At 39.2% G+C, this 9,881-nt stretch overlaps 1 non-coding gene across 1 annotated transcript; it reads right to left on the reverse strand.

The window, feature by feature from the left end:
• Nucleotides 1-251: 251 nt before the first annotated feature.
• Nucleotides 252-333, reverse strand: Trnas-gcu (transfer RNA serine (anticodon GCU)). The gene has a single exon. It is a non-coding gene; the product is annotated as a tRNA-Ser (tRNA).
• Nucleotides 334-9,881: the final 9,548 nt, after the last annotated feature.

Below are 9,881 nucleotides of genomic sequence, written 5' to 3' on the forward strand. Positions count from 1 at the left end.
GACACTACATTCATACTGACAAATGTAAAAACATGGAAAGTTCCTAATTTTTCCGATTTCTAAAACGCAAAACAGGCATTTATATCCAATTAATTGTAAGACATAAACTGAAAATAGATAAACTATTACATGTATTTGATACATTTATGACTTGTACAATAACGGAGGCCTTAAATGGCATTGTCGTCCTGAAAATTAAAAAGAAAAAACATTAAAAAAATAAAGATTCGCAGACAAACAAAAGGAAATCTCGACGAGGATGGGATTCGAACCCACGCGGGCAGAGCCCAATGGATTAGCAGTCCATCGCCTTAACCACTCGGCCACCTCGTCACTCACGACAATCATCTAGAACAGAAAAATGATTTAGCAGCAGTTTCGCTGACGTTTCACGATTTCTTTTTCCAACAATTGTGTCGAAGGCCTTTATTGGACAATGGATTTGCCCAAATAACGATCGAAAATCATGCTTTGGCTTCAAACAGTTTTTTGATTTTTCACGTGTGTTCCCTACATGTGAAAGTTAAAGGTATAACTTTTTGGCTAATCAATAAGCAATTCAAAATATAAGTTGGTGGCCAATACACTGAACGACAGCTGTTCAAAAAGGGAAGCGTAATTATTTTGGCAAAATGAAAGAAAATGAGAAAAAATATATGTAAAGCCCATTGACGAGAAAAACAAGTTACAGACAAAGCGTGGCATTACATGTTACAGCGATAATGGCATTCAAAAGATATTTTGAGAAAAAATTATTAGTCGAGAAAATCTCAAATCCAAAAGATGTACTGTCACTGACAATGATCTGCAGAACAGAAAAATGATTTAGCAGTAGTGTCGCTGACGTTTCACGATTTCTTTTTCCAACAATTGTGTCGAAGGCCTTTATTGGACAATGGATTTGCCCAGATAACGATCGAAAATCATGTCTTGGTTTTAAACCTGCCATGATTTTTCGTGTGTGTTTGCTGCATTTGCAATTCAAGGTAAAACTCTTTGGCTAATCAATAAGCAATACAAAATATAACTGGGTGGCCAATACATTGAACCACAGCCGTTAAAAAAGGGAAGCGCAATCATTTTGGCAAGAACGCAAAAAAAAAAATGAGGAAAAATATATGAAAAGTCCATTTACGAGAGAAACAAGTTACAGACGAAGCGTGGCATTACACGTTACATTGATAATGGCAATCATAGATGTTGTGAGGAAAAATTATTATTCGAGAAAATCCAAAAACCAAAAGATGTAATGTCATGGAAATGATTTAGGTGCATGGCACTACATTTATACTGACCATTGTGAAAACATGGAATATTCCCGATTTTTCCGATTTCTAAAACGCAAAACAGGTATTTATTTCCAACTAATTGTAAGGAATTAGCTGAAAACAGATACACTATTACATGTATTTGATACATTTATGACTGGTACATTGACGGAAGCCTTAAGTTGCATTGTCGTCAAGAAACCTTTGGAAAAAAACATAAAAAATAAAATGATTTCGAAAAGATACAAAAGACAATCTCGACGAGGATGGGATTCGAACCCACGTGGGCAGAGCCAAATGGATTAGCCGTCCATGGCGTTTTTTTATCGTGTTCATTGGTCAGATCTATTGAAATGGACAATATAAAATTGAGACATATACACAGCACAGTTTTTATCCCCGAAGGTCAACAAAAACAGCAAACATTCAAATGAATGGTAAGTTGGATAGAAATGTGGAATTTTTTGTAGAAGTGTTTCCAACAAACCATTTACTTACAAGTGAAAATGGCTCAAAACTTCACATTGCAAAGATATATGTGCTGTATCTTCGGGTTCTTTTCAACATATACTACACAAGGCTGAATTCACAGTTCCCATGTTAAACAGTTTTGTTTTTGTACAAATGGCGTTGTGCAAAATTTTAAGATCTAATTCTCGCCACTCGGGATTCTTCAGTGTAAAGTTTACTAGTTCCAGAATTCTTTTCATAGCCACATTAGGTAGGGCTCTTTTCCACAGTTCCTCTTCCCCACACCTTTACCGAGACAAATGTAGAACTCCCGTGTTTGCATTCAGGAAACAGGTTTTTTGATATCTCCATACTTTACAACAATGTCTTCAGACATTAATTCTGTCCGCCTAACAGTGGTATTTTGTCCATTCCTGTGGGTAAACTAAGAGTAAACATAGTTTTAGTTTAACTGCATCGGCGTTCGGGAACCGCTTGGATACAATCTGTATCACCACCTGAGCTGGCAAATAACCAGGAATTATCTCAATAAGTGTTTTATCAGAACAATGCCACTGCTAGTAAATGTGTCTGAGCTGAGCGACCTCCCGTTAACAGTTATTCTCGGATTAGAAAACAAAGGTTGGCACAATTTCTATGACTTTGTCTCCACAATTAGATCGGCATGCTTCAGAAAATTATACCAACTGGCAAAAACTTCCTTATTGTAATGAGGAAGATTGTTATAAGCACGATGAACATTTGACATAAACAGTAACTCAATTGTTACATTGAGTTTACAATGTTTCAGTAGAAAACCCCGAAAAAATTCCTTCCACAGTGCACGACAGCTGGGATTTCAAACTTTCGCCAATGTTTTCAGTCTAAACGCATCATGCTTCAAAGCTACATCTTGGAGGTTTAAACTGCCTTCTGTTGTAGTTTTAACAACAGTGCCATAAGCTACTAAATGGGCACCCCCCATTCCACAAAAAATCTACACACATGTTTTTCATCCTGTTTATTTATATTTCAGGCATTGAAGTAAGTGCTAACTTATACCACACTCGTGACACAACCAATGAGTTGATAACCGTTACCCTACCATGTAGAGTCAAAAGACACTGTCGCCAGTTTTTTTAGGAGGCGATGGGTATCATAAGTCACCTCTTGCCAGTTGAGCTCACTCTACAACGTTGCGTCAGGGCCTAGACATACACCCAGTACTTTTATACAGTCTCGTTTCACTCGTATGCCTGAAACATGGCTTTCATGTTCATTGTTTCCCACATACAGCAATTTATTTTTACTCATGTTCACTTTAGCGTTGAACGCTTTACAATATACATCAATAATTGACAATGTCTTCGTTACTGATGCTGAAAGCAGAGCGACCTGCATGAGGAAAATGGAATATCAATGCCTTTTACAGAACTACAGTTTCTTATTACGGCACCCAGTTGTTCAGCAGTTAACACATATAACATGGCTGAGATAGGACAGCCTTGTCAGACCGATTTGCCCACTCTAAAAAAAGGCGTGACAAAACCGTTGACTTTTACAACACTTCTAATGTCATTATAAAGCATACTAATCCATTTGATAAACATCGTGCCAAAGCCAAACTTATCAAGCACTTCCAACAAAAAGGAGTGCGAGACCCTGTCAAAGACTTTCTCTTGATCAAGTTTTAGTACATACGTTTCGAGATCGTCCTCCGCTACACAATCGATAACATCTCTAATACTCGCTATGGTGTCCGCTTTATCTCGACCAGGCACACATCAGCTTTGTAATGACGATATGAGACTTTCCATAACACATTTTAGCCGGTTCGACAGACATCTGGACAATATTTTGTAATCTACATTGAACAAAGTATTGGGTCTCCAGTTTTTTAGGTTGTTACCATTAAGAGTGATCACACCAGAAGGCACTGAGCGAGGCAGATTGCCACAGGCAAAAGCCTGGGAGTAAATATCAAACAAAATTTTACATAACTAAGGCCAGAAGAAACAATAAAATTCAGCCGTGAGCCCGTCATTGCCAGGACTTTTGTTTTTCGCCATACCTTTCAGTGCCACACACAATTCATCCTTTGTCAACTTTGTGTCACAGAAAGTTCTATTACCATCATCTAACATCATACTGTAACATAGGCCAGTAAGTTTTTAATATCATTTAAATCAACTGCCTCTTTAGTATACAGGTGCTCACAATAATTATATATTTCATTTAGAATGTCATCTGTAGAGGTCACAATATCATCGGTAGCAGTCTTAATTCACTGATAATTTTGTTTTCCTGATTGCATATCTCTAAATTGAGAATAAAGAGGTATTTCTGTCACCTCCATAGGGTCTTAGACCGTAGAATAGCGCCTTTACATATATCCAATTCTATCCTCTTGAGTTCCGATTCTAACTGACAAATTGATGTTCTGTCATAGTTGGGTATATTCGCAGCCCTCCCATATTCATTATCCAACTTGCATTGAATGCTGAACATCTGATTACATCTTTAATCCTTTCTCGTCTTGCCAAATAACAGGGCTAAGCTTTTAGGTTATCCCACCAGACAGTAATTTCTTTGCTATACAGCTCGTTTTGTTTCTCTGTATCGATGAATTCCCGCACACGAGTAACGAAATCGTTGTCTTGCAATAATAGGTTGTTAAAAATAAATAACCCCAGGGCCTTGCTCAACAGTACAAAGATCAAGTCTGAGGAAAACGGTGCTGTGGTCACTAAACGAATTTCTCCGCTAGTGCACTGATTGTAATTTAGCTGTTAACGCCCTGCTCACAAACACATGATCAATGTGGGTTTGTTGTAATACATCGTTAGCACATCGTCTCCAAGAAAAACTAATCTTATCAGGGTGGCAATACCTCCACATATCTCTGACGTCATGTTCATTGACAATGTCCAAAAACACCTGACGTGACCTATCATGTTGTAGGACCTTAGTTGCCCTATAGCGAGTTCAAAACACCACACTCAAGTCCCCAACCAAAATACAATAAGCCTCTGGACGTAAATAGTTTGAAAGAGATTGGAAAAATCACATCTGTCCGCTACATTGTTAGGGGCATAACAATTCATAATATCATATTTCACAGCATTTACTTCTACACATACGCAAATAATTCTACCTGATGCGTCACGTTTCCATTCAGTAACACAATGTTGCAGTTTCTGACTTACTACAATGCGCCCCTCCCCGCTTCTTCCGTCAGCGGCCTGAAGTGTGTACAATTTGCCGGGAAATAGATGTTTGAATTGGTCAATAAAGTTATCGTCCCAAAATGTTTCCTGGAGGCATATTATGTCTGACGCTGAAGTAGAGAATAAGGTACTTACGTTTTAAAGCTTCTGTACATTGCACAATCCATTGCAATTAAGTGATCCCAAGAAGACCATTTCTAGAGAAAAAGTAACAATTAAGATACTGGTTTTGAACTTGATTGCTTGGTAGTTGGATACTACAATACAGGTTATAGTGAGTCCTTATCAACACTTTTCTTCATGTATGGCACTGTACGTTTTGCCTTGGCCAAACTGGGCTGAGGCTTGAGTTTTCGTCTTGTTCCTGACCGTGGAGAAACCAGAAGATTATGTGACCATCGCCTCACTGTCGTCGCTGTCCCCCCTACTTTTTCTTTTCGTTTTCCTGACTTGCTGGTTCTTCACCACTTTTCTTTGTATTTCAGCGTGGGGTTCAGGAGACTCGGCTTGTTCAGGCACGGGTATTTCCAGGTCACTGGTGACAACTTCTCTTTGCTGCACGTCCCCCTTTTCTTTGTACACATTTTCGCTGTTTTCTGGATTTTTGTTTTCCTTTTCACGGGCCACTACGTCATTTGTATGAGATTGGCACCCAAACTGAGATACCTTTTCCCCACAGTCGCAGATAAATAACCGGCAAGTGTCACACAATTCATCGCCACTGTTGTCGTTGCATCTACATCTCATGAAATCGCATACATCAAAAGGTTCGCAGAAATACTTATTCCCAGCGTAACCACATTCATCACAGTCCACCTCTTTGCACGCTTGTGCCACGTGACCTTGTTTCCCACAATGGTAGCATGTAAAGTCCGGGTAGTCCCTATACAGATGTTCATCAGACAAACATATTGAGTATACTGTTTTTGGTTATCGTGTACAACTCGATAATACGCCCAACCCACAAGTAAAGCGCATTGCGTAAGGCAGAGATTTGATTTCTGGAGGCATTTTTACCCTCACATACCTCGTCCCGTCTGCAACCTGAGTACCTGGGTGAAAACGCCTCCGTATTTCTGACACAGGCTCCATTTCGAACTCCCACAACTTGTCATAAATTCTTTTGTCTTCCACACAGCTCGACAAATGCAAGAAGGACACGACTAGGGTCCTTAAAGACACTTCCGTGCACGAAAATTGTTTATTCTTTATCTGTATTCCTCCCACCAGTAGATCACTTGCTTCACGGTCTGAAACAGTAATTTCATACTGGTCACTTCCTCTGGGGACACACGCCAACGTTGTGCTCAATCCACATGTTGATTCAACGGCAATAATCACAACTGTTGCAGATATTTCTGAGGTGCTTCCATCATTCACTTACAAAGTGAAGTCTCAAACAGCCGGTTTGTCATGTTTACTTGGCCACCTAAGGCAGCCATGGCATAAATGTGCCAGTACCCAGGCGAGCCTGTTAGTTCCACTGAACAACAACAACACAATGAAATGCGCTCTCTCAAGAAACACGTCCAACCAGTTCAACAGTCACCACCGGACTCAGAGTCCATCGCCTTAACCACTCGGCCACCTCGTCAGTGAACACAACTGTCCGCAGAACAGAAGAAGAATTTACCAGCAGTTCGCTCTTTTCGAACAGCTGTGTCAAAGCACTTCATTGGACAATGAATTTGTCCAAATAACCATCGAAAGTCATGTCTGGGCTTCAAACCTTTGATGATTTTTGAAGTGCGTTTGCCACGTTTGCAAGGATAGGTATAACGTTTTGACAAATCAATAAGCAATACAAAAAATAACTTGAAAAAGGGAAAATGACAAAAAATATATAAAAAGTCAGTTTGCGAGAAAAACACGCTACAAGCAAAGCGTAGCATTATATACCACAGCGATAGTGGCAATCAAAGATGTTGTGAGGGATAGTTATCAGTCGATAAAATCTAAAAACCGAAAGATGTACTGTCATGGAAATGATTTAGGTGAATCCCACTACATTCATACTGACCAATGTAAAAACATGTAAAATTCCCGATTCTTCCGATTTGTAAAATGCAAAAGGTATGTAATTCCAATAAACTCTAAGAAATTAACTGAAAGAAGATAAACGATTACATGTATTTGATACATTGATGACTTGTATATTAACAGAAGCCTTAAACAGCATTGACGTCAAGAAAATTAAAAAAAAGAACAAGAAACAAAACAATTTCGAAAGGAAACAAATGGCAATATCGACGAGGATGAGATTCGAACCCACGGGTGCAAAGCCCAATGGATTAGCAGTTCATCGGCTTTTTTTTTCTTTTGAGAAATATTTTATTACCTTCAATATACAAGGAATGGTACAGACATTTTCTTACACGTTTGCCCCGGCATTAAGAACAGTTTTATCACAGTAGTAGGGTTTCCATTAATATTAGTTGTCTGGTGTCTAATCTGCTCAATTTACGGTTGTTTCACCTAATTCATCTAACTTGATGAAAGGATTTTTGTTCAAGAAGTGCTTGTTAAACAAATCTCTACGTTTTCCCCAATACAAACTAGAGGAAAGTATGTATGTTTTTAATAAGAACTTAAATAAAGCCTTAAGTGACCCTTGTTGTCAGTCATACACCATCACATTTCTTGTTTTGTACATCGCCAATCTGTATAAACTACATACAATATGGTATAAAGACATATGGTATAAAACACTTGGGTGAGCAGAACGAAATAACGTTTCTAGAATATCGCATATATATTTTATAAAGTCTGAATTTTTAGGAGAGTTAATAAATAAATGAAACAAGTCTTCTACATCGTCATCACATAGATTACATTTGTCATAATCAATTAAGCCGATGCGGTAAAGCTTTTCTTTCGTGTAAATGACATTATGAAGAATTTGCCAGTCCAGTTGTACCGATTCTGGACACTTTACAATGAGAGCTACAAGTGGCCACACAATGCCAACATCAACATTAGGAAACACCCTGCTCCAGTATCTCAAAGAGGCTAGTTCCTTCAGCAAGAGCTGTCTGATATATTTGTACAAATTACTTTTGTGAGTGTATACAGTTGCCAAACAGTCTCCTTCACAGTGATACGGAGTTCACTCTCTGTCTAAAAGCATTTATTAAATTTACCCAATGTGTTTAACCATTTCATTGGAATAGCAGATTATATAGCGCGATACACACCAAGAACTTTAGAAATATTTGCATTCGAGCATTCATCTAACACCATCTCAACAATAGCTCTTTCTGGTAGAAACCCGGGAACAACAATACACAGAAAATCCTCAATACAAAACAACTTTGCATTAACAAAAACATTGAAGGTTTGAGTGTGTTGCTCTATAGCAATGTTTGGATTATAGAAAACAAGTTGATAAAGAACCTGTTGAGCATTTGTAATACACGCTGTTACATGTTCCCGTAAGTCAGACCAACCTCACATCATTTCGGCGTAAGAAGGAGTACCGCGTAACAAGGATTTAACAAGGACATAAAACAAAGGCATGTATAAGTTGAAATTTTCCCATATGAATAAGAAAAACTTGAAGGTCTTCCACACAGCAGACCGTGTATTATCGAAAAACCGGCTCATAAATTTCAGCCGCAAAGCCTTCACTTTACTTCGAATATTTGGCAGATCTAGACCACCTTTAGTCTTGTCATTTATAATTGTTCCGTAAGACACCAAATGAGCCTTACCACCCCAAAGAAAATCTGTGCAAGTTTGCTTTACATCATGCAAAATAACATCTGGGACGGCTAAAACGGCCCTGCTGTACCAGAATCTAGACAATAATAAGGATAATATAATGGCGACTTAACATTACAAGGACAATTTGCGTTGTTTCCACATATTAACAATGCACTTAACGCTTTTGAGCTTTTCTGACCAATTCCGCTCGTTACATATGTTTTGGTTCGAACCAAGATTCACGCCTAGGACTTTATTAAGTCCTTTACAACAGGAATGTTTTCGATTTTGTCAACGTTATCATTAATACCACGGCAATAAATTTGAGATTTTTCAACATTTACCACAATATTTGTTGACACATGTAACACACTTTTAACCTAAGAACTATTACGGGTCGTTACAGTTGCGTCATCTCCATGCTGAAATAGTAGACATTGTGTGTTCATGCAAGGGTTATCAATACCCTTTACACCTGGTGATTGTCTGATTAATAAGCCTAAAGGCTCAACACTAAGATCCTTCTCGCTTTATTTAGATTCAGCTGGGGTTTGTATCGCCGCCTACGTTTGCTGGAGCATCGGTCTTGTGAAGAGTCTATGTTTCCACAATCGCTGTCTCTTCCCTCCCCTTGATCAACCCTCAACGCTCCCTTTTGGCACCTGGCAGTCTAGGACATTGTTGTAGCCTCCACCCTCATCGAGAACCGGCACGAGATCTCCGCTCTCCAGCGCCCGATGCTCTGGATCTGGTCTTTCATTACCGGTCGTTGTCGAGCTGAGTTTCAGGAATATCTGGGCTGTTGATCTCGGGCATTTGCGAAACAATAGACAGGCTTACATGCCCACCTTCGCCTTCATGAAGTGTTATGGCCTGGATGGCCAATCGGTAGCCATTCTCTGATTCTGAGTACTGGCAAGTAAACATGTTGCAGACGTCACATTCTGTGCGTTCGATACATTTGCAGGGGGAACATTTGCAATCAAAACACTCGCGTGTTGGCGCATGCCCTTGTCATGTGGCAAGCAGATATGGCAGCGAAATTCCGGACAATCTTTAAATGGTCGTCGGACAAGCACAGTGAGCAGACCTTTACTTGAATGTCGTGTACAACACGAACATATTCGTAGCTATTTCCCGTACTAGACTTCATGGCATACGGCAGTGACTTCACATTTGGTGGAAGAACAACACGCACATACCTTGTTTCCTCGGTTACATTCGTTCCTCTGTA

This window comes from Liolophura sinensis, chromosome 9 (genome assembly GCF_032854445.1).
Source record: "Liolophura sinensis isolate JHLJ2023 chromosome 9, CUHK_Ljap_v2, whole genome shotgun sequence".
In the NCBI taxonomy this organism is placed as follows: domain Eukaryota; kingdom Metazoa; phylum Mollusca; class Polyplacophora; order Chitonida; family Chitonidae; genus Liolophura; species Liolophura sinensis.